Source organism: Talpa occidentalis, unplaced genomic scaffold (genome assembly GCF_014898055.3).
Source record: "Talpa occidentalis isolate TD23 unplaced genomic scaffold, MPIMG_talOcc4v2.1 talOcc4.15, whole genome shotgun sequence".
Lineage (NCBI taxonomy): Eukaryota > Metazoa > Chordata > Mammalia > Eulipotyphla > Talpidae > Talpa > Talpa occidentalis.
The window spans coordinates 49,650,517-49,676,924 of record NW_023601543.1 but is presented as its reverse complement, the minus strand read 5'-3'; positions in this window follow the sequence as shown (position 1 = coordinate 49,676,924).

Genomic DNA, 26,408 nt, shown 5'->3' with positions numbered 1-26,408 from the left:
TCAGTTTCTTCTTTGATCTCCTCATTAGTCCTGTGGTCTTCCACTAGTGTGGGTTTCAATCTCAATGAGGTAGGAGAGTTCCTTGTCTTCTTTTTATGATTTATTTCTAATTTGATGCCTTCATGGTCAGAAAAGATGCTTGGTATGATTTCAATCTTGGTGTATCTGTTGATGTTTGTCTTGTGTCAGTGTATGTGATTAATCCTGGAGAATGATCCATGTGCGCTTGACAATAATGTGTACTCAGATTTTTTTTGGGTTTAGTGTTCTATAGATATCTGTCATACCCAAGCACTCTATATCCTTATTTAGAGCTTTAGTGTCTTTACTTATTTTTTGTCTCGTTGATCGATAGATGGATACATTGTTGATAGTGGTGTGTTGAAGTCTCCTACTATGTATGTGTTTTCTCTGATGTCTGTTTTCAAATATGACAATAGTGGATGATATATTTTGGTTCTCCTTCGTTTGGTGAGTATCTGTTAATGAGTGTTATTTCTTCTTGAAGTATTGTCTCCTTGGTCATAATGTAGTGACCATTGGGGTCTCTTTTTACCTTTTTGAGTTTGAAATCTGTTTTATCTGATGTAAGTATAGGTATTCCTGCTTTCTTTTTTGGTCCATTTGCTTGTAGGATTGTTTTCCATCCTTTAACCATGAGTCTATTTTTATCTTTTGTAGCTAAATGTGTTTCCTGGAGACAGCAAAAGGTTGGGTTTTGTTTCTTATTCTAGCCTGCGACTCTGTGTCTATTTATTGAAGAGGTTAATCCATTTACATTTAGACTTAATAATGATATGTTAGCATCTGTATTTGCCATGGTGTCTGTCTTTCCTTTGATTTTATATATTTATTCTTTTAATAACTTTTTTTGGCCTTCTATCATTGTTATTTGTCCCTCTGAGTTTCTGTCTTTAGGACTCCTTGTATTATTGTTTGGAGTGGGGATTTAGTCATAATGAAATTCCAGAGTTTCTGTTTGTCTGGGAAGGTCCTTATTCTTTCTTCTTTTAGGAAGGAAAGCTTTACAGTATAGAATATTCTTGGTTGGCATCTCTTGTTGAAGTCTGTTTACTATATCCCTCCACTCTCTCCTTGTCTGTAGTGTTTCTTGGGAGAAGTCTGATGTCATTCTGATTGGTTTTCTTTTGTACGTTAACTGTTTCTTCTCTCTTGTCAGCTTTTCTTTGTCTTGGATTCTTGGGAGCTTTACCTTATGTGTCTTGCTATATTTTTCCTTTCGTCATGGAAGTTTGGTGTTCTTCTTGCTTCTTGTATAGCAATTTTCAGCTCCTTCTTCACGTTTGGGAAGTTTTCTTCAATTATTTCCTTGAATATTTTCTCTGTTCCTACATCTCTCTCCTCTCCTTCTGGGATTCCTATAACTCTTATATTTCCTTTCCTCATGGAGTCAGATATTTCCCAAAGTCATTCTTCAGACTTTTACATTTATACTTCTCTTTCCTTTTCTCTTTTGGTTCTTTTTATTTCTGTGCCTTCAAGAGTGCTAATTTGTTCTTCCAATTCCTCTATTCTGTTATCACTGATTTTCCCAGCATTCTTTAGCTCTTCTGATAATCCTTTGATATCCTGCATTTCCTTCATTTCCCTCTTTAGGGACTCAATTTCATTCTTATAAGCCTTGTTTTCCTTAATGACTTCCATCAGTTTTTTCATCATGGCAGTTTTTCTAGAAGGCTCAGAAGTTCTTCCAAATCACCATAGTTACAAGCTGGTGGGTTTTTTTTTTGTTGTTGTTTCTTTTTTTTTTTTTTTATTTTTTTGTGGTGTGTCTTTTTTCTGAGGAATTGCTACATTGCTTGCAGTTTTTCTTTTCCTTGCTGCCTGTCTTCTAATTCGCCTTATCCTTTGGGACACTGTGCCACTGGTACTGGCCAGCATCTTTTTGGTGTATTCTTTCGGGAGTTTCAGAAACTGGCAATCCAAACGATTCAAAAACTGTTATGCCAGAAGTCTAGTGAGGCAGTGGTACTTTATGCTAATGGTCACTGTTACAGAATCTCTCCTCCTTCTGTTTTTTTTCTCTCCTCACTTCCATGAGGTGGATCAGTTGGATTACACTCTGGGTTCCAAATCTCTGGATCCTCCTCTGGGCTCCGACTTCCTGCCAGGGGGGACCGGGCTTGTGGGGGCCTTCAGCTCACCTCTGACTGTGCAGGGAACCTTCTCCCTCTGGCTCCACGGGGAACCTTCTGCCAAATTCAAGCAGTCTTTATTGAAGAAAGGTCCCTATTCTAAAATGACGCTTTGGAGACAGATGCACTCTCCCACACACTCGGTCTGCCCTGGCCATGGGTGCCTGCTCCCCCTCTGGGATCGGACTGCTGGCCAGAATGGGCCTGACTTGGGGGAACTTCCCAGCTCACCTCTGAGTACTCTGGGAGCCTTCTGCCGGTTTCAAGCAGTATTTACTGAAGAAAGGTCCCTATTCTAAAATGGTGATTCAGAGACAGGCGCACTCTTCCACATGCCAGGTCTGCCCCTGCCATAGGAGCCCGCTACCTCTCTGGGTTCGGACTCCTGGCCAGAAGGGGCCTGGCATGGGCAAACTTCCCAGCTCACCTCTGGCTCCTCCAGGAGCCTTCTGCTGGTTTCAAGCAGTCTTTACTGAAGAAAGGTCCCTATTCTATGGGGGATTGGTGAATTTTTTTCTGGTTGCTCGGTGGCGGCAAAGATCTCTCCAAGTGTCCTTGGGGGGCTGTTTTTTTTTTTTTTTACACTGTGGGTCAAGAGAACAGAGTGGGTGTAGTGGGGAGAGCCTCAACGGCTTTGGGGTGCTGTGTCTGCCTTGTGCACCGCTGTCGTGGAGATCCCACACCCCGAATATCGTGCCCCAGGTCTCAGTTCCAAAGCCATCAGGTCCAGGACGCTGCCTGTAGCCCTTTTCAGTGTCCGCAGAAATGGCATTTTTTGCACCCAGCTCCCGTGTCAGGGCGCCTGGTTTCTGATTACTCAGTGAGGGACATTCACCTCAGTGAGAGCCCCTGTGTGTCTCCCCACAAGCCTAGGTCGCAGAAGCGGAGACCTGGGCAGCTGAGATCTGCGTATCCTTTTTAAGCGCACCACTTTTCCACACAAGCTTACCGGCTGGCCTGGGGATGTATGTACGTTTTTGGGAGCCTTTGTTTTCTCTAATGGTGCCTGGAGCCATTTGCTCACCTCCACAGCGAATCCTGCATGGTTCTCCACAATTCCTGTTCAAGGGGTGTGGTGGCTGAAATAGTTCCTTTCCACTCACAGTTCTGTTTGATGCGTAGTTTGTTCTTGTTGGTTGTTTCAGTTTTTTTTTTTTTTTTTTTTGATTTTCCTCCTTTCTGTTGGTCGGAGAGTGCGGAGTTTGTGGGTGGGGGAGGGTAGCAGGGTTCTGAGCTTTCCTCCCTTCTAGTCCTCTTTTATGGCAACTTTCTTCTTCGGCATCGCCCGTTTATCATCCATGTCCCAGTTCTCACTGGGACCTGCTGCTTTTCCTTCCTATTAACTTTTTTTTTAATGGGAGATCTTACTCACAGCATTTCCTTGCCACCATGTTGATCTGCCTTCCTCCCTGCTATTGTTTGATTTTATTTCTGAGATTATTGATTTTTTTTTTTTTTTTTTTGTAATTCGTTGTAACTTTGATTAGTTTTTTTTTTTTTTTTTTCCCTAAATTTGCTTTATTTCATTGACTTGTGTTTTTGGGTTCTATTACTATGACTTTTTTTTCTGAGTCTTCTTTTATCTGTTTGAACTCTTTATTATAGTAGTACTGAACACTCTGTCACATCAAACACATATTTGTGTTTGGATTCTGGAATATTATTCTCCCTTTCTGATAGCATACTTGAGGTTTCATGTAGCTGTGTGTTATTTTTTTATTTTTTTTTTGGTTTTCTTTTCATTTTACTTAAAGTTTCCCCATTTTATTATTCATTTTAATTGTCTATCACAGTAACTTTGGTGATTGAAGCACTTTACTTTTACTGCAGGTGGTGCTATAGTTTTGTTTGATTTGCCTTGGAGTTTTTGGCCTCAGCTGGCTTCTATGTATACAATGTTTCCATAAGAAACAGGTGTCTGTTTTTTGCAGTTGCTGAGTCAACCAGTTAGAGGAGATACCTGAAGGGGTCCAGATATTCACGTGGATACTTTGGTATGGGGTTGGTTTGTGTTTGTGACAATGCTAATAACCTTCCTCTGTCACTCAGGATGAGATACTCAGCAGCCTATGTGTTCTCAGTGTGCCTCATTAGGTAAACAGCAATCCAAGTAGGGTGGTAAAATAGGAATTAATTTATTTGAACATCTGCTCTGCCCTTATCTTTTGTAGCGACCCATTCTGTGTGGAACATCCCAATTCCTTTGTAAGGTTTTCCCCTCATTCAAGATTGTATATCTCTATACAATTTCAGCTATCTCTTCCCCCAGGTGCCTGGCTCAGGCATCAACCCTTTCACTTGTTTCCATTTCTCCAGAGTGCAACTTACAGACACCTCTCTCCACTCACCTTGTTTACAGTGTAGCTGAATCTCCACCACCACAGTGTCAACCCTCTTGATGTCTGCACTGGGCTTTGCTGTCTCGGGTATGCTTATGCCATACTCTATCATCAGTCCTTTCTTTTTGTGAGTCACCTCTCTAGCTCACTGCTGCAAGTGCCATAACTAATGAGGACCATCACCTGCCATTGTTGTCACCACGCATGCTCTATCACTTGCCAATTCCTGCTATGTTGCTTGCTGGGGCCTATAGTGTATTTGTTATTAGCCAGGGTCTACTCTGTTGCTTGTCATAGTCTTCTGGGTTCTACCCCTTGCTGTAGACTTATAGATGTACACCATATATATCTGTGCTGCTTGCCTGAGCTCACTCATTTGCTTTCCAGGACCTGTTGTGCCCTATCATGTTTGTGCTGCTTTTACAGGTATGCTCTGCTGCTTTCCAGGGCATTTCTGGACAAAATATGTCTGTGCTGCTTGCCAGCACAGCCACTCCTTTACATCAGATATTTCTCCTAGTATCTGCTGTGGGTGTCTATTTTTCCTTCAGGTGTTATTGACTTTGTTCTGCTATAATCTATGGATTATATCATGGAAGAGTTTATAGCATGTAAGATTATATATGGAGGAGTTGAGACCAGAGTCTTCACTCTGCTACCATCTTGCCACTTTTCATAGTAATCTCTGATTATTCTTTTGATTTCTACTGAGTCTGTTGTGATTTCTCCTCTTTCATTTATAATCATTTTTATATGTGTTTTATCCCTTTTTTTCTTTGTGAGCCTTGCTAGAGATATGTCTATTTTGTTTATTTTTTCAAAGAACCAACTTTTGGTTTCATTGATGTTTTGGATTGTTTTTTTTTTAATTTCTAATTCAATTATTTTTGCTTTGATTTTTATTATTTCATTTCTTCTACTGGCTTTAGGGTTTTTTGTTGTTCTTTTTCTAGTTCTTTGAGATGTGATATTAGGTTGTTTCTTTGAGTTCTTTCTTGTTTGTTGATGTGAGCCTGTATTGCTATATATTTTCCTCTGATGACTGCTTTTGCTGCATCCCATACATTCTGGAAAGTGGTGTCCTCTTTGTCATTCAATTCAAAGTATTTTTTAATTTCTTCTTTGATCTCCTCATTAGTCCAGTGGTCTTCCAGTAGTGTGGATTTCAATCTCCATGAAGTGGGAGGGTTCCTTGTTTTCTTTTCATGATTTATTTCTAGCTTGATGCCTTTATGATTGGAGAAGATAGTTGGAATTATTTTGATTTTCATGTATCTGTTGATGTTTGTCTTGTGGCCCCCCAGTAGGTGACAAATTCTGTGGTATGATCCATGCACACTTGAGAAAAACGTGTACTCAGATTTTTTTTGGGTGCAGTGTCCTATAGATGTCTGGCAAATCCATGAGTTCTATGTCTTTATTTAGGGCTCTAGTGCCTTTTTTTTATTTTTTGTCTTGTTGATCTGTCCATTGGTGAGAGTAGGGTGTTGAAGTCTCCCACTATTTATGTATTTTCGTTAATATCTGTTTTCAGAGCTGATAATAATTGTCTAATATATTTTGGTGCCCCTTAATTTGGTGAATATATGTTGATGAGTGTTATATCTTCCTGATGTATTGCCCCCTTGATCATAATATAGTTTCCATCTATGTCTCTTTTTACTTTTTTTTTTTTTTAATTTGAAGTCTATTTCATCTGATATAAGTATGGCTGTTCCTGCCTTCTTTTTTGGTCCATTTTCTTGCAGGATTTTTTCCAACCTTTTACTTTCAGTCTGTGTTTATCTTTTGTGGTTAATTGTGTTGCCTGGAGACAGCAGAAGGCTGGCTTTTGTTTTTTTTAATCCAGCCTGCTACTCTGTGCCTTTTTACTGATATGTTTTATCTATTTACATGTAGAGTTAACATTGATATATTGGCATCTGCGTTTGCCATTTTGTTTGTCTTTTTTTGTGATTTTATTCCTTGCTTTATTCTGTTCTCTTTCATTCCTCTGGTGGTTTTGGCTTTAGGACTTATTGTAGAATTTTTTGGAGTGGGGGTTTAGTTGTAATGAATTTCTGGAGCTTCTGTTTGACTGAGAAGGTCCATATTTTTTCTTCATAGAGGAAGGAGAGCTTTGCAGGACAAAGTATTCTTGGTTGGCATTTGCTGTGTTGAAGTTTGCTGAATATGTTACTCCACTTTCTTCTTGCCTGTAATGTTTCTTCAGCGAAGTCAGAAGTTAACCTGATTGGTTTTCCCTTATAAGTTATCTGTTTCTTCCCCCTTGCAGTTTCAATATTTTTTCCTTGTCTTGGACTCTTGCAAGCTTTACTATTAGGTGTCTTGCTGTAGTTTTCTTTTCATTATGGTAATTGGGAGTTCTCACTTCCTGTATGTCTATATTCATATCCTTTATCATGCTTGGGAAGTTTTCTTCAATTATCTCCTTGAATAATCTCTCAGTTCCTTTGTCTCTCTCCTCACCTTCTGGAATGCCTATAACTCTTACATTTCCTCTCTTTATGGAGTCTGATAATTGTCTAAGAGTCTCCTCATACTGCTTCATTTGCATTTCTCTCTCTTTTTCTCTTTTGGCTCTTTTTATTACTCTATCTTCGATAGTACTGATCCATTCTTCCATTTCATCTATCCTGATCCTCTTCATTGCTTTTCCCAGAGTTCTTTATCTCTTCTAGTAATCTTTTTATCTCCTGCATTTCTTTTCTATCCTATCTTAAGGTCTCAATTTCATCCTACTATTTGCAACAATACCTGGAGGGTATTATATCAAGAGAAGTAAGTCAGAAAGACAAACATCCTATGGTTTTACATATGTGATGTAAAGGGAAAACTAACAATTGGGTGTACTAAATAAAACAAGAATAAACTTTTAGGCTAGAAGACCAATTAGTGGTTACCAGAAAGGAAGAGAAAGAAAGTGGGTAATTTTAATAGGTGAGATTAACTATATGGTAGATATAATTGGGTTTTAACTTATGATCTTATTATAGTATATACACAAGTCTATTTTTACTGATACACACCTGAAACATTTATAATGCTATAAAGCAATGATACTTCAATTAAAAAAATATTTAAAAAATAAATTGGTCTGGGCCTCCCCTGGTGGCACAGCGGTTGAGCGCTGGGCTGCGAAGATCCCCGCAGCTTCTGCAACACCGGTTCCATCCCAGGCTGCAGACGAGGGTCCCACATGGCATGCAGACCTCTCCTGCCATTCCCGCTGCTCCCCTCAGCAGTATACTTTGGTCCTTCTGCCTGTTCTGCTCCCCACTCTGTCTCTGGTGAATTCTATTGCCCTCCCATGCTTCTGACTGTACCCAGTGCTTGTATAAATAAATAAATAAATAAATCTTTTAAAAATAAATAAACATTTAAAAAAATAAAAATAAATAAATAAACTGGTCCAACCACTATGGAGAGCTGTGTGGAGATTTCTGGACCTACTAAACATAGAGCTTCCATATGATCCAGCAATTCCACTCCTAGGTATTTACCCAAATGACACAGAAACATCAATTCCAAAGGGCACCTGCATGGCTATGTTTATAACAGCACTATTTACAATAGCTAAGCTATGGAAACAACCCACATGCCCAAAAATAAATGACTGGATCAAGTAGATGTGGCACGTTTACACAATGGAATATTACTCAGCAATCAATAAAGATTAACACATGCAGTTTTCAGCAACATGGATGGAGCTAGAAGGGATCGTGCTCAGCAAGATAAGTCAGAAAGAAAAAGAAAAAAATACCCGATGGTCTCACTCATAGCAGGAATTTAGCAAACCTAAATAAGAGACCAGGAAAAAGACTAATCAATACAAAGTAAAAATCAAAATCAACAAGCAACTATAAAACAGAGACACACTGTGGGGGGAAGGGCAGGACAAGGAAGGACAAGAGTCAAAATCAGCGGGAGAGGGGTGCAGTTTTATGGGGAATATAACCATAATGAAATTGCATACATTATGCAAAGATGAAAAATGATGTAAGACTTATATAAAATAAAATATTAAAAAAATAAATAAAAGCCCAGACTTGCTTTTTATAAATTGAAGGAACCATCAAATAAATAAATAAATAAATGAGGGTCTCCCTGGTGGCACAGGTGGTAAAGCGCAGTACTGTGAAGCTGCCCACAGCCTCTGCAGCATGGTTCGATCCCTGCAGACCTGGGAGATATCCACATGGCACAGAAGACCTCTCCTGTCTCTCCTGCTGCTACCCCAGCAGTGTATTTCAGTCAATCTGCCTGTTCTGTTCCCCGTTCTATCTCTGGTGAATCCTCTCACCCTCCCTCATCTCTGGCATGCATTCCAGTTTTAGTATGCATGAATAAATAAATCTTTAAAAAATAATTAGAGGAATTAACATGATACACAGAAAATTATCCACTTAATGCAAAAGAAGACAGTTAAGGAAGACTAAAGAATTAACACGGAAGATATATATATTATAGATAGATAGATAGATAGATAGATAGATAGATAGATAGATAGATAGACAGATAGATAGATGTACACAAAACAAAACAGTAGATGCAAATTGAACCATTTAACAAAATTAAACATAATAAAATAACATTAAATATGAGTGAAATAAAAGTACAATCAAAATATGGAGATGTTTTTGTCAGACTGGGCAAAAAGAAAAAACGAACCAACTTTATACTGACTATAGGAGATATAGTCCATAAAATAATGCAAGCAGTTTGGAAATTGAAGAATAGCTGGATCTCATGCACACAGAAACATATGAGGAATGAAATGACAACCAATTATCAGACCAAATAAACCTTCAACAAAATGTATTACCAAAGACAAAGAAATTTTATAATTATATACAGAACAATACATTCATTAAGGAGACAGATAATTATTAACATAATATGATTGTAACAATAGAACTCCCAAATAAATGGGACAAACACCAGAAGTATTCATGGAAGAAATGGAAACTTCACCTATACTTAAAGCTCATATTATACTTAATGGTGAAAAACAGAATTTCCTCCCCCCCATAACTGGAAAATAGGCAAGTATTTCCACTCTTGTCAGTTCAATAAAAAATTGTTCTAGAGACCCTATCAAGTGTACTAATGCAAGAAAAATAAATAAAATGTACTTCAGATTGCAAAGTTTGAGAAGGGAATGTCCATCTATTAATGACTGGTTAAAGAAGTGATGGTATGTATGAATAGTGAAATATTATTCACTAAGAAAAAAAAAACAAGGACATCCTATAATTCATGACAACATGGATGATCTTGAGGGATGGATCTTGAGACAAAGACAAGTACTATATCCTGTCACTGATGTGTAGAATCTGAAGAAGGCCAAGCTGAAGAAACACAGTAGAATGTTGGTCATTAAGGGTTGCTGAAGTTGGGGAGATGCTAATGAATGGGTACATCGAGCATATAATCAACATCATCTTTGTCCAGACATATATCAATGTATATTTAGTTTGTTTCAATTTCATGGCTATTATTGATACTGCTGCTATGAAACATGAGTGTGTTTATCTCTTCAAATTAGTGTTTATATATTATTTGAGTGGATACCAAGGGGTGGAATTGCTGGATTATATGGCAGTTCTATTCATCTTTTGAAGACTCTCCATACTGTTTTCCATAGAGTCAGCACCAATTTTCACTCTACAATCTCAATAACATTTGCTCACTCTAATCATTTTATTACAGGTATTTCTCACAGGCGTGAGGTGAAACTATGGCAAAACTATGCAAATAGTTTTGATTTGCATTTTCCTGATAACAAATGATGATAAACACTTTTTTTCATGTGCTTTGTTGCCCATATGCATGTCCAGTTTGAAGGAGAGTTTTTCAGCTTATCTACCTTTTTTTGTGGTTTTAACATTTTAATGAAAATAGCACTTAAAATGTTTCTCTGATTATGTATAGATGTTATTTTTTTCATTTTATTTTATATAATTTATTTATTCATATATATCTTGCATCATTGTTCATTTTTGTACAATGTTTGCTTTTTACTCTCAGACCTAGTTCCCACAGAATTCCCACCAAAAGTTCACCTGTGCACCATCACCATAGTCCCTTGGGCAATTCCCTTGCCTGTTTTGACCCCACTCCCTCACCCTCCACTGAAGAATACCTATGATTAATAGTTGCCTGTTATTTTTTTAATTATTGTTATTATTTTACCCTGATCCCTTATTGAATTTCCCTATATTCCTCCTGTAAGTGAAACCATCTGATATTATTTTTTCTTTTTCCTTCTGCTTATTTCATTGAGGATACTCCCTTCTAGCTCCATCCATGTTGCTGTGAATGATATATGTTTGTTTGTTTGTTTTTTTTATTGCTGAATAGTATTCCGTTGTGTATATACCACATCTTCTGGATCCAGTCATCTATTTGGGGCATTTGTGTTGTTTCCATACCGTATCTACTGTAAATAGTGTTGCAATAAAATGGGGTATAGGTATCCTTTTGAATTAAATGTTTTACGTCCTTTCGGTAGATTCTTAGGAGTGGAATTGCTAGGTTATATGGTATCTCCATTTTTAGTAGTTTGAGGAAACTCCAGAGAGCTTTCCATAGCAGTTGGACCATTTGCATTTCCACCAGCGGTGGAGAGTTCCTTTTCCTCCATAAAGTCAACATCATTTGTTGTTTCCTGTTTTGTTTTTTTTTTGTTTGTGTTTTTTGTTTGTTTGTTTTTTTGTTTTTTTTTTTTAATATGTGTCATTCTTACTAGTGTAAGGTGATATGTCACTGTGGATGTGATTTCCATTACCCCTGATTTTTTTCATATATCTTTTGGCCATTTGCATTTCCTATTTGGAGAAGTGTCTTTTTAGCTCTTCTGCCCATTTTTTGACTGGATTGTTTACTTTGTTTTTGTTGAGTCATGTGAACTCTTTGTAGATCTTTGTGACCAGTCCCTTATCAATTACAAGATAAATTTTCCCAATCAGTAGGGTATCTCTTTTTTTTTTTTCAATGTTTCTTTTGCTGTATATAAGTTTTTAGCTTAATGCAACCCCAGCTGTTTTATCTTTTCCTTCACTTTCTTTGCTTTGGGGGATGAGTCTTTAAAGCTGTTACTGAGATATGTGTCATGAAGTGTTTTGCCTATGTTTTCTTCTATATATTGTATGGTTTCAGGGCTTATGTTCAATTCTTTTATCCATTTTGAGTTGGGTTTTGTGCATGGTATGAGGGAGTAGAGTAGTCTAGTCATTCTTTTTCATGTGCTGGTCCAATTTTCCCAACACCATTTATTTAACAACCTGTCCTTGTTCCACTGCATATTATTTGATCCTTTCTCAAAAATCAGTTGTCCATATATGTGTGCCTTTATTTTCAGTTTTCTACTTGATTCTGCTGGCCTATGTGTCTGTTTTTGTTCCAGTTCCATACTGTTTTAAATATTATGGCTTTATAGTGTAGTTTGAAGTCTGGTAGTGTGATTGCTCCATTCTCCTTTTTCTGTAGTGAGGAGAGCTTTGGCTATTCAGGGTTCGTTGTGGCTCCATATGAATTGCATAAATATTTGTTCTATTTTGTTGGAGAATGTCATCAATTTTTTTCACTATTTTATATTTTTAATAAAGCATTTTTTGTTATTTTTACTGGAATAGCATTTTATCTGAAATTTACATTTGTAGGATGGCCATTTTTTTAAAGATTTATTCATTTATTTATACAAGCACTGGGTACAATCAGATTCGAGAGAGGGTGAGAGGATTCACCAGAGCCAGAACAGGGAGCAGAACAGGCAGACTGATGAAATACACTGCTGAGGGGAGCAGTGGGTGGCAGGAGAGGTCTGTGCACCATGTGGGACCCTCACCAGCAGCTGGGGATAGAACCAGCTCTGCAAAGGCTGTGGGCAGCTTCACAACCCAGCACTCAACCGCTGCACCACCAGGTAGGCCCAGGATGGCCATTTTTATAATGTTAATTTTTCCAATCCATGAGCAGGAGATGTGTTTCCATTTCTTTGTGTCTTCTATTTCTTTTAACAATTTCTTTTTAAAGTTTTATTTATTTATACAACAACTGGGGTATAGGCCAGATGTGCGGTAGGGTGAGAGGATTCACCAGAGACAAGTGGGGAACAGAACAGGCAGACTGAAAAAATACACTGCTGAGGGGAGCAGTGGGCAAGACAGGAGAGGTCTGCCACACCATGTGGGATTCTTGCCAGCAGGCAGGGATCAAACCCACACTGCAGAGGCTGCAGAAAGTTTCACATTGTGGTGCTCAACCACCTGCGCCATGAGGGAGGCCCTCTTTTAACAATATTTTATAATTTTCTTTGTATAGGTCCTTCACATCCTTGTTTAAGTTTATTCCCAGGTATTCACTTTTTTGTTTCAATTGTAAATGGGATGGTTTTCTTAATTTTTTCTACAGAATGATTGTTGCATATAGGAAGGCTACTGATTTTTGTGTACTAATTTTGTATCCTACCACTTTACTAAATGGGTTTATTATTATAACCAGTTATTCTCTGGCGTTTTCAGGTTTCTCTATGTATATTATCATGTCATCTGCCTGCAAATAATGATACTTTTGCTTTTTCTTGCCATATTTGGATTCCTTGTATGTCTTTTTCTTGTCTTATTGCTCTGTCTAGGACTTCCAGAATTATACTGAAAAGCAGTTGTGAGAGTGGATATCCTTCTCTCTTTCCTGACCTTAAAAGAAAGGCTTTCTTCTTTTCACCATTGCAAATAATATTGGCTGTGGGTTTGTCATATATGGCTTTTATCATGTTAAGGTATGTTCCTCCTACCCCAAGTCATTCCTGGGCCTTCATCATAAATGGATGTTTACCTTTGTCGAATGTTTTCTCAGCGTGTATCAATATGATCTTATGGTTTTATTTTTCTTTTTGTTGACATAGTTGATTTCATTAACTGATTTTTAGATGTTAAACCATCCTTGTGCCCCTGCAATATATCCCACATGGTCTTGATGCATTATCCTTTTGATGCATTGGTGGATTCTGTTGGCAATGATTTTATTGAGGATTTTTGTATCAGTGTTCATTAGGAAGATTGGCCTGTTGTTTTATTTTTTTTGTGTGTTGTCTTTGTTATGTTTTGGCATTAGTGTAATGTTGGCTTCATAAAGCCTACTTGGTAGTATTCATTCTTTCTCAATTTTTTGAAGGAGTTTGCATAGAATAGGCACTAGTTCATTTCTGAACATTTGTCAGAATTCATTTGTAAAACTATGTGGTCCTGTGATTTTTTTTGGTAAGGGTTAGGGGGTTGATTACTATTTCAGTTTCACTGCTTATAATTGGTCTGCTTAAGTGTTCTATTTCTTTTTCATCTCACTTTGGATAATTATATTGTTCTAGGAATTTGTACATCTCTTCTACATTATTGAATTTGTTTGTATATAAATGTTCACAGTAATCTCGGCTTTTTTTTATTTATACTGAATCTGTTGTAATTTCTCCTCTTTTGTTTAAGATCTTATTTATTTGTATTTTCTCCCATTTTTTCCTTTGTGGCTACAGGTTTGTCTACTTTATTTTTTCAAAGAACCACCTTTAGGTTTTATTGATCTTTTGGATTTTTTTTATTTCTATTTCATTTATTTCTGCTTTGATTTTTATCATTCCCTTTCTTCTACTGGCTTTTGTTGTTGTTGTTGTTGTTTTTCTAGTTCTTGGAAATGGGAGATTAGGTTGTGTCTTTGAGTTCTTTCCTGTTTCCTGATGTGAGCCAATATTGGTAAATACTTTCCTCTTATTACTGCTTTTTCTATGTCCAATACATTCTGGAAGGAAGGTTGTGTCCTCATTGTCTTTCATCTCAAAGTATTTTGTAATTTTTTTTAAAGATTTTTTTATTTATACAAGAACCGGGGTATAGGCCAGATGTGCACGAGTGTGAGAGGATTCACCAGTGACAGAGCGGGGAGCAGAACAGGAAAACTGACTGAAAGACACTGCTGAGAATTGCAGCAGGCAAGACAGTACAGGTCTGCTGTGCCATGTGGGTTTCTCCCCAGTTGGCCAAGATCAAACCCATGCTGCAGAGGCTGCAGACAGCTTCACAGAGCTGCGCTCATCTAGCTCCACCACAAGGGAGGCCTTTTATCTCCTCTCTAATGGTCATGTAGTAGTGTGAGTTTGAATCTCCATGAAGTGGGAGGGTTTGTGTTTTCTTGTCATGGTTTATTTCTAGTTTCATGCATTTATGATCAGAGAAGATAGTTGGTATGATTTTGGAGTTATAGGAATCTGAAAAGGTGAGGAGAGAGACAAAGGAACAGAGAAACTTTTCAAGGAGATAATCGAAGAGAACTTTCCAAGCATGAAAAAGGAGATGAAAACAGACATACAAAATCTAGAACAACAAATTATCACAATGAAATTAAAACTAAACCAAAACAAAAACCAATAAAACTTCCAAGAGTCCAAGACAAGGAAAAAAAAAAATTGAAGCTGGTAAAGGGGTTGAAACAGATAATCTGTAAAGGAAATGCAATCAGGCTGACATCTGACTTCCCTGAAGAAACACTGCAGGAAAGAAGAGAATGAAGTGATATAGTCAACAAATTCCAAGTCAACAAATGCCAACCAAGGAATACATTATGCCACAAAGCTCTTTAAAAAAAAATCACTTTAGTTTGTTGTAATATCTTTTCATCATTGCTTTTGTGTACCTTGCCATTGGAATTGAATACCAAAAATATTTCTGATGTTACTGGAAAAGCATAATTAGATACCAATACAAACCCATTAGCAAGGCTAATATTAAAAAGAGTGATAAGGGCCTCCCTGGTGGCACAGGGGTTAAAGTCTCAGTGTTATCAAGCTGTCACCAGCCATTGCAGCATGAGTTCAATCCCTGGCCAGACAGGGAGCTAACACACACGGCACAGCAGACCGCTCCTGTCTCACCCACGGCTCCCCTCAACAGCATATTTCAGTAAATCCACCTGTTCTGCTCCCCACTCTGGTGAATCTTCTCACGCCCCAGACCTCTGGCCTGTACCCCAGTTCTTGTTGCATAAATAAATAAAATAAATCTTTATTAAAATAAATAAATAAAAAGTGTTAAAACCAAAAGTTGACAAAGATGTGGAGATTTCATAATTCACTGGTAAAAAATGAAAAATGCTCTAGCTATTTTAGAAAACAGCTAAATATACATTTCAATATGACCCACAAATTGCTTCCTAGGTATTTACCTAAGACCATTAAGACATATATTTGTACAAAAATGCATACATGTATGCTCATAGAAGTTTTATTAATTGATCCTACTGAAAACAATTCAAATGTCCATCAGCTCTCAAAGGAATAAATTGGATACAACTATACAATTGGATACTATTCAACAATAAAAACACGGATGTATCTCAAATGTGTTATTATGAGTGAAAGAAGCCAAGATTAAAAGGCTACACCATCCTAAATGATTCCATTTATATGACATTCTGAAAAAGTTATTACTGTAGAAACACAAATCTGATCACTGATTACCAGGGGCTAAGGATGGAAATAGGTGACTTGCTATAAAGGAACAGGAGGGAACTTTGGTGGGCTATTGAAAATATTGCATATTTTAATTATAGTTGTATGTATAATTATGTTAGCCAAAATTCATTGAACCGTACTAGTTAAAAGTGATGATTTTTTAGTGTGTGTAAGTCACGCTTTAATAACAAACAGCAATCTTTAAAATCAAAGATAATATCTACAAAAGAACTACTCAAAAGAAAGGGAACCAAAGTAATATACACAAATACATACTATAAGGAATGAGAAAAATGGCATAACCATAGACATAGTGAATGTTTAAAATCATAATAGAATGTTATTTTTATTTCTCTGTTAAAAAACAAAATCTTAAATAAAAGGGGAATTATTAACTATATAAGATCTCATTAAATTAGGGTAAATCTATTGTATATATGCTGGAATAATATGTGATCACCAGAAATAATGTGGAAAACAATGTGATCTCATTAATTAAAATATTTTATTTATATTATGTATGTAAATATATGTATGTTTGGATATATATAGAGATAGATAGATAGATATAGATATAGATACATATAGTGTATGTGTGTGTAAAGAGGGAAGAAGAGAGAAAGAGAGATGGAAAATCCAGAGAATGAGAGGAACATGCACAAAGTGGCTAAAATATAAATAATTAGTAATTCTGAGGCTCTGGATAGAGAACTGTTTATTACATTTCCAATTTTCTGTATATTTGATTTTTTCAGAATGAAGGGGGTAATTAATTTGATATTTTAAATTAAAAAAGATTAAAACTCTTCTGTTATTCTGAGTTGATGTTAATGCTTTATGAGTTTTATGGAATAAGGATTGCTACTGAAATGACCCTTACAATTAGCAAAATGAACCTTACAAAAATAAATAACAGCAAGTCTTCCAGGGGCTATATGGAAGGTGGCAAATAAATTTCAACATGGGAAAGTATAAGGTAAGACATTTAAAAACTTTTGAAATTATCTATGCAATGCATTATTTGAAATGAGTAAAATTTAATCATAGTCAATCATGATAATAAATTAAAAATGTTAAGAAACAGCACGAGTTCCTCTGCCCATCACTATTCTACTCTTGTATAAAATCTAGAGGCAACTACACTAAGAATATTATGTGCTGTCTAAAATTATAAATCACAGATTCTAAGAAAGCATCAATGCATCTATTCTGCTATCTTCTAAACTCAGCCATTCCTATTTTACAAATAAGGGACTGAGAGCAGAAACGTAATTTGCCCAAGATTATTCTGCAGCTCATTAACAAAACCCAAGTCCCTAGTTCCCAATTAAATGTGTTTCATGTTGAAACAACAGACTGAGTGGGAGTAAAAATGGAAGATCATTAAAAAAAAAACTATGAAAAGGAGAAAAATAATTTTGTTTACCAAATATCATATAAGAGAACTTGAACCTCTTAAAGTTTGAAGGGATAAGTTTAAGGCAAATTAAAGAAAGAGTTATTTTGCCCTGCAAATAGTAATTTTAGGCACCTGTTATTTCAAGAAGTGATATAGAGTAGAACTAGAAAAATAATCCAGAACAAAATTGTCAGCATTAGATAAATCTCTATGTTTAAAGCCATAGAAGCCATTAGTACTATGCTGTTATTTAGGAAAGCTAGTAAGGGAATGTGATTGTTCCTGATAGTAGTGGATCACAGATTTCTGAGTTCTTGATCAGAGTTTGGCCCTTTCATGAGCAATCTTGCGAAAACAAGATTTAATTTTTATTTCAAAGCTTTAATTTTTATTTTTTTCTTACATAGTTTTTAATTTTTGGACAGTATTTGATTTCTCCCTTCAAGTATAGTCCTGGCAGTTCTCCTTATGCTAAGTGAAATAAATCAGAAGGGAAAAGAAAATATCAGATGATATAACTTAAAGGTGGAATATAGAGAAACCGAACAAAAGATCAGGAAAAAGACAAAACTTGCCCGCAAACCACAGATCTGAGGCATACAGCAGAGGCAGGGGAGGGAGGGGTCAAAACAGAGGAGGGAAGAGCATAAGCAAACATTCTCTCTTCTCTGAAACTCATTTCCTGTCAAATAGAGGGGCTAGATTAGACCAGAATTTCTCAAAATGTATCTTTTGGAACATTATTTCCATGAAATGCTCAGCAAAAGGAATTTGCATAGCAGAATAGTTTAAACTAATGCTAAACATAATACTTTTCTCTTAGATATTTAAATGACATTAGAATATTAAAGGCTCTTAGAAATCCTTAACTGTGGAACACAGTTAAACTTTGCTTCACCCAGTATTTTTCAAACTTTTCTAATTACACAATGTATTTTTCTGAAGGTAGTCATTAACATCATATTAACAAAAAAAAAAAAAAAAAAAAAACGTTTCTCGGGCCTCCCAGGTGGCGCAGCAGGTTGAGCGCAGTACTGTGAAGCTCTCCGCAGCCTCTGCAGCGCGGATTCGATTTTCGGCTTGCCAGGGAGATGCCCACATGGTGCAGCAGACCTCTCCTGTCTTGCCCGCTGTTTCCTTCAGCAGTGCTTTCTGTCTGTCTGCCTGTTCTTCTCCCTGTTCTGCTGTGTCTCTGGTGAATCTTCTCACCCTCCCACGCCTCTGGACTGTACCACAGCTCTTGTATAAAAAGTGTTCCATGTAGCTCCTTTTTGTGGAACTGCATTCTTCTTTTGAGGGCCCTGATGTTGGTTAAGCCAGGCTTGGCATGCATTACACAGTATTGTCTTTTTGTTGCAGATGGGTAGCACAAATATGTGTTGAGGATATTATATGTGTGTGTGATGTATATACACATGTGTATGCATATACATTTGTAATGTACACATGTACATACACAAAAATATATGAATGCCAAACATCTTTAACTCACCCCTAAAAATCCACTCCTAGGGAGGTTGTGAGGCTAACCTGAATAAGCATTGCTTTGATTCTCATGTGTTCTGGGTTCAGACAACAGGAGGTGCTCTTTGATAATTGGATAAAAAAATAGTGAGGTTAAGACTATTATTATTCCCCTGGTTTCCTCTCTGAGGACTTGCCTTGGGCTGTTTTAGTTTCTCAACTAAAATTCATTGCTATTTTCAAGGTGGCCATCTCTGCAGATCTGTCTCTTCTACCAGATTCTAGCAAGTGCTCCCTCCCTTAGTCTTCTCACAGGGATGATAACAGTTCAAGGCTTACTATTTTTGCATACTGCCCTATTTCTTGCTGTTCCCCTATATTTACCCCTTTGTAAAAAAAAAAAAAAGAAAGAAAGAAAGAAAGAAAGAAAGAAAGAAAGAAAGAAAGAAAGAAAGAAAGAAAGAAAGAAAGAAAGAAAGAAAGAAAAGAAATATGGCTCAAGTTATCCTATATTGAGTGTGTTGTCTGCTTTTGGTTGGGAATCTAATTAATCCACTGTACTCAACAGGCTAAATTTGAGGATTTTGTGGAGCCAGGGAGCTCACAGTAGCAGAGAATTGGTTCCGTGGGTTTGGAGCTCAGGAGAGAAGTCTAAACTAAAGCTAGAGATTTGTGATTCATTGGTTACAGGAAGAAAGGGGAGCTGTAGCAGTGGAGATAATTACCCACCAAAAGTATAAGAGTGAAAGGGGAATTTAAGACAGAAAATAGTCTGTAAGAGGAACCATTCTCATCTCCTAGTATTTGAATTAAGTAGATGCAAAAGGTTGTTTAATGACAAATGAAAAGGAGACAGACAAAAAGGTGATAGACACACACAAAGGATATTTTATCCAGACAATCTTTGCATATTAAAAACACTTTATAATGACTTGAGTTTGGATGTTCTTCAGATTCTAGTGGTGCCTAGACTGTCTTGGAGATACACTGCTAAGAGGGATCTTTCTGACACCCTGGTTTTCTGTGTCCATAATAATCCTCTCTTTTCCTACTTCATACATTCTCCTTAGATATTGATACAGTTGATCAAGTTTTAATTAAGTAATTATCTGTGCTTCAGGCAGAAAAATATGCCTTCTCTTGATGTTATGTATTGACCTTATTAACAAATTTTGAGATCTAGAATTGGCTCAATGCCTTGATTAGATTACAAAATGTATCACTGCTATGCTTCTGGCAAAAAAAAATATCAGTGGAAGAACACAAGGGACTGTGGTGAGGGATCACAGTGGGATGGCGGTGGGAGAACGATGGGGACTTCTCCTGAAGGGAGAAATTAAATATTGTACAAAAAACTAACAACAATATAAGAAAATAATATATATGTATTTAAAATTAGAAAAAAATAATAATACCAGTGAAGACTCCATTTTTATTCTTGTTATTTTGAGACAATTATTCTAGGCCATAGAAATTTAAGGATAAGATTATAAGAAGTTGCAGTATGGCATTTTAAATGATTCTTAGATTAGCAATCAGGAAATCTGGGTTCTAGATTCTAGTTTTAAAATTTGAAGTACAGTAATTATAGTGTGTTCTTGACCTTCATTTTCTCATCTATAACATGAGAGAACTGAACGAAATTGATACTTTTTTCAAAATGTGTTCTTTGGAATCCTGGAAAACTAATTCAGAAGGCACTTCAGGAAGTAAAGGGAGACTTAGAAGTTGGGGATTAGGTTCAGAGCTCCACTTTCCCAAAGCAGTTCAAATATCTTTTTACAGATATTTGATTCCATGTAAGATTTCACTGGAAAGGAAAACTTAATTGCAAAACCAATCAACTAAACACTATTACCATGAAATAAATATTAAAAAAAACAGCCTAAATAATCATTGGAGACCCCTACTAGTGCTGACAATTTAAAAGTCTGCAGTTGTGGGCACAGGTAAGTAGTGTCTTACCTAAAGAGAACTGCTTTGGGAAATCCTTTTTCCTCCCAAATATAGTCATGCAGACAATGGAGAACCATAGCTATCTCATTCTCCTGGTACTGGTGCTACCTTAGTCTGCTTTAATTCCTTATCTCCATCTTTGTGGTGACAGAAAAGGGGAGCATAGACATTATAATAAAGTGATTTTCCTCTCCAACTGTGTAGTATTCAGGACTATGTGGAAGAGGGTTGTTATTAAAGTACAATGGGCCAGTGTCCACAATTGGAAAGCAAACAAACTTGAAATGTTTCTCTCACAAAATTGTGCTCTATAATCTCTTCCCTTCTATCATTATTTATTCTTCTGTTAGTTTTGAAGTTGGAACAAGCTTAAATATAAATGAGATATCCCCCAGCTGGTGATTATCTCCAGCCAGATCCAAATCTACAGGGAATTCTTTAGTTGTCACCACTTGGTTTACATCTCAAATCTCAAAAGATGGGGCAGTGACAAAACCTTGGTTTATGATTCTTAAGAGGAATTCTGATACTGGGTTGGGTGAATATTGAGCCATAAATGAAGATGGATAGAAAATATTCTCCTTATTTTAATAGGGAAAGGAGTAGAAAAGATAAGCCTCCACCGAGGACATGAATGTGGCTACCAAAGCAAGCCATGAAGAGACACTAATTGAGAACCCTCAGAATTAGATTCCAGTTGACTCCACAGGAACATTAGTAAGGAAAAAAGAAGGAAATTTGAGCTGAAATTTCTGAGAGAAGGCAGATAAAGAGACAGCAAACCCATCAGAGTATGCTAAGTCATTATCTGAGCTACTGCTTCTTCTTACTACTGTACTCTGCCTACCCTTATTCATTTCTGAGGAGCTCAGAGGAAAAGAAGTAGGGAGGGCTGAAGACTATAATACCCTTAGAGTATGTAATATCAATTTTCAAGTTTTCTCAGAGATCGACTTAAAGTTATGGTATCATAAATAAGTTCAAAAAATAAATAAATAAATGAATAAATAAATAATTTCAGTTCATTTCAACAAACACTTTCTTGAGAGCCTACTAAGTACCACACCATGTTTTAAATCAAGAAGATTACAACCCAATGGAGATAAGGGTAAACAGAGTTTCAACACAAAGCATTTGCTGAAGTGATAAAGGTCAGAACATTAAGCCACATAGAAGGGGCACTTTACTGAATGATGTTCTGTTTCACAGAACATCAGAGCTGAAAAGAAACATAGGACATGGAGTCCAATCCCTTCTTTACACAGATGGAAAAAATAAGGTCCACATTATTGAAGGGACTTATCCAAGTTCGTAGATACAATCAACAGCACAACTGGATTTCTAGTTTGGAGAATCACTTTCAGTCAGCCTTTTGCTATTCTGCATAGAAAATTAGTTTTTTACTTCCTTTAAGATGGGTCATTTGAACTTAAAACATAGGCTTGGGAAAGCATCTTAGAGAAGTTAATGAAAATTTTCTGCCATATTTAGACATGTTTGTTGGTCTCTTGGAAAAGCAGAGTAGATACGTCTCTGTGTGTTCTTTCTCTTCCAATGATAAGCTCCACATGAACATATGTTTATGATGCTGGGTACTAGGGACCCCAAATTTATCACCCCAGAATTTAGTGAAATTCTGTGTAGGAATGGTATCTTTGATCCACTTCTTTCTCCCACATTTCAAAAGTTAGAGTTTCTGGGCCTCCCTTGGGGCACAAGGGGTTAAGCACCACACTATGAAGCAATCTGAAGCCTCTGCAGCACAAGTTCCATCCTCAGCCCACCAGGGAGTAACCCATATGGTGAAGCAGACCTCTCCTGTCTCTCCCGCTGCTCCCCTCAGCAGTGTATTTCTGTCAGTCTACCTGTTCTGTTCCCCACTCTGTCTCTGGTGAATCTTCTCACCCCCTGCATCTCTGGCCTGTGTGCCAGCTCTTGTATGCATAAGTAAATAAATCTTTAAAAAAAAAAGAACAAAAGTTAGAGTTTCTATAGACTCTCAGGAAAGAACAAGGATTGACAAGTTGCTCTAATCTAATTCCACTTACACAATTTGATAGACCTGTAAGGTGTTTTTTTTTTTTTTTTTTCCCATCCTTTGCTTATACATTTCCAGTTACAGGAGTCCCACTCTCCTCAGAGATAGACAGTTCCATCTCAAAACAAATATGTAAGAAAATACTACTTTGTGCCAAATAGACAGATATCTACTTCTTTTTTTTTTTTTTTGCCCTTTGTTGCTAGTCTCGTTAGTTTGACTTCTCTTTCAGAGATTTGAAGATCACAATTATGTAATCTTGAATTTTCTTTTCTCCAGGCTCAATAATCCCAATAATCCAAATCTTCATTTGTTCCTCATGGGACTTAGACTCTGAACTTCTCCCTGATTGTGCTAATCTTGTTCCATTCTTGATTGTTTTAATCTTGATTCATTCTATATTAAAGGGAGACTCTTTAATATATTTCTCGTGAAGTGTCACTTGGCGGAGATTTTGGATAATTATTTGTCAACATGCATAAACATTTTAAATATGCATACTTTATGACTCAGGAATCCTATATCTGAGATTCCATCCTATAGAAACAGCTGCTTCAATATATATTACTATATATATATAATAGTATTTTTTATAATAGGAAAAACTTAGTGTTCATTAACAATCATTGATTTTTAAAATGGGATATAATCATACTATGAAATAAACTGCTACCACCAATATGATTGAAGCAGATCTATCTATGTAATAATATGGAAAAGTATCAAAATGAAAAGTAAGTTTGCAAATCAATATGCACTATAGGATTTCGTTTTTATAACACCAAAATTATATGTAAGTATTGTTATATACAAACATAAATCTCATAAATATAGGAAACATCTGGAAAGGTGAACAATGAATTATCTCTGAGACGTGGGTTTAGGAGGATTCACTTTTTTTTTAAAGATCTATTTATTTATGTATACAAGAACTGGGGTACAGGCCAGAGGCGTGAGTGGTGAGAGTATTCACCAGAAACAGAGTGGGGAACAAAACAGGCAGATTAACTGAAATACACTGCTGAGGGGAGCAGTGGAAGAGTCTGGAGAGGTCTGTTGCAGCATGTGGGTAGCTTCCTGGCCTGCAGGGGATCGAACTCATGCTGCAGCGGCTGTGGATAGTTTTGTAGGTTGCATCTTAACCCCTTACACCACTAGGGAGCCCTAGGGATTCACACTTTGTTCTTTTATGAAACTCTGCATTGGTTTCAGTGAGCATGGGTTATTTCTGTAAATTGAAACAAATTAAGATTATAAAAAGAAAAGATAACAAAACAAACCAATTTGATCTATCTCTTCTCCTCACAATCGGCACCCCAGAGATATTTATATAGGTACAACTATAACGTGGAGTTGACTGTGGGCCCTGGGACCAGACTGTCTTATTTGAGCCCAACCTCTTTGACTTCCTACCATATCACCTTGGTTCAGTGTCTTAATGCCATCAAACCTGAGTTTTCTCCTCTGTGAAGTGGGGTTAAGTAGGTTACTTACTTCATACAGTTGTTTTGAGGATTAAATGTTTTAATACATGTAAAGAACGTATTGGCATATAATAAATCATTACTTAATAAATTTAGGTAGCAATTATAACTATTATTGACCTATAGTCAATTATACTCTATTCTCTCAGACATGAAGACTTGAAATACCCATCATCTTAACTCTTGTTTTCTTCACTCCTCACAATAGGTCTTGAATCCTCTTGGATAAAGCCATAGGCAAGTCCCATTTCTGCAGAACAGAAGGACTTTGAGTGCAGCAATTTTATATAGTTCAACCCAATACTTACCCTAAGAATTCACAAATACTTCCTTTTCTTCCAGTAGTTAATTAAGCTTCCAGCATTACAGACATCATTCTTCTAATTGGTCTATTTAACCACTGATTGTCTTCTTACACTACTCTGCTTTACTTATATGTCATTTTTTTTTAAAGATTTATTTATTTATATAAGCACTGGGTACAGTCAGAAGTGCAGGAGGGTGAGAGAGTTCACCAAAGCCAGAGCGGGGAGCAGAACAGGCAGAAGAACCGAGGTACACTGCTGAGGGGAGCAGCGGGTGCAGCAGGAGAGGTCTGTGCGCCATGTGGGACCCTCGCTGGGTGGCCAGGGATCTAACCGGTGCTGCAGAAGCTGTGGGGAGCTTTGCAGCACAGGGCTCAACTGCTGCACCACCGGGGAGGCCCTTTACTTATATATCTTTGATGGAGTTTTCATCCTAATCCTACTGATCATTTTCATCTATGATGAAAATCCACCAATAGCTTCCTATTAATTATAGCAACAGTCCCCATTCCCTTTCTTAACATGTGTAATTTACATGTATGATAACTTTTCAGGACATTTTCAGATTTGACCAAACTCCCAAATTGAAAAGTGCAGTGGATAACATTCACTCCAGATTTTTTTTTTTTAAGATTTATTTATTTTTTTATACAACCACTGGGTACAGTCAGAAGTGCAGGAGGGTGAGAGAATTCACCAGAGCCAGAGCGGGGAGCAGAACAGGCAGAATGACGAAATACACTGCTGAGGGGAGCAGCGGGTGAGACAGGAGAGGTCTGCGCGCCATGTGGGACCCTCGCCGGGTGCCGGGGATCGAACCAGCTCTGCAGAGGCTGCAGGCAGCTTCGCAGCCCAGTGCTCAACTGCTGCGCCACCAGGGGAGGCCCCACACTTCAGATTTTTTGGTGTTAGTGTTAGAAGCATTTTGTAAGACTGCTAGTAATAAAATCATGTATTTAAATTAACTTGGCTATTTTGAATGCTGCTTAAATATATTTACCTAATAGCTTTTAGTGTTTTTAAATCATTTCCAGTGATATTTTAAAATGAAGAGCAAAGTTCATTTGTCAGCTTCAGAGAAATTTGTTCAAAATTTGGTTTGAAATGTCTCTTTATCGTGTTTGAAACTATTAATCAAGTCAACCGTGACTGGACACTCCTGCAACAGGACATTGTGGTTTACAATTTATTTTCTCACCACTTTTGAGCTTAAATTTTATAAAAATCACCTTTGTATACATAATAATGTACACAGCAGATATTCACTGAACACTTTTTATGTCAATCACTGTCCTCTACTGTGTTGTTATCAACATATGCATTCATAGTCTCATTTTCACTCATGTGAAGGTAAAATTAGGGGTGGTAGGTATGTTTTTTAATCTACCTTTGATTTCTTCTTAATAAGAAATATGCCTGTGGGCCTCCCCGGTGGCACAGTGGTTGAGCGCTTGGTTGCAAAGCTGCCTGTGGCCTCTGCGGCGCCGGTTTGATCCCCGGCTGCTCCCTGGCCACCATAGGAGGGTCCCACATAACGAGCAGACCTCTCCTGCCGCCCACTGTTCCCCTCAGTAGTGTACTTCGGTCCTTCTGCCTGCTCTGCTCCCCACTCTGGCTCTGGTGAATTCTCTTACCCTCCCACGCTTCTGACTGTACCCAGTGTTTGTATGAATAAATAAATAAATCTTTAAAAAAAAAAAGAAATATGCCTGAGTATAAAGCACAAAAGAAAATAAAATATATATAGGTAACTACAAAGTTATA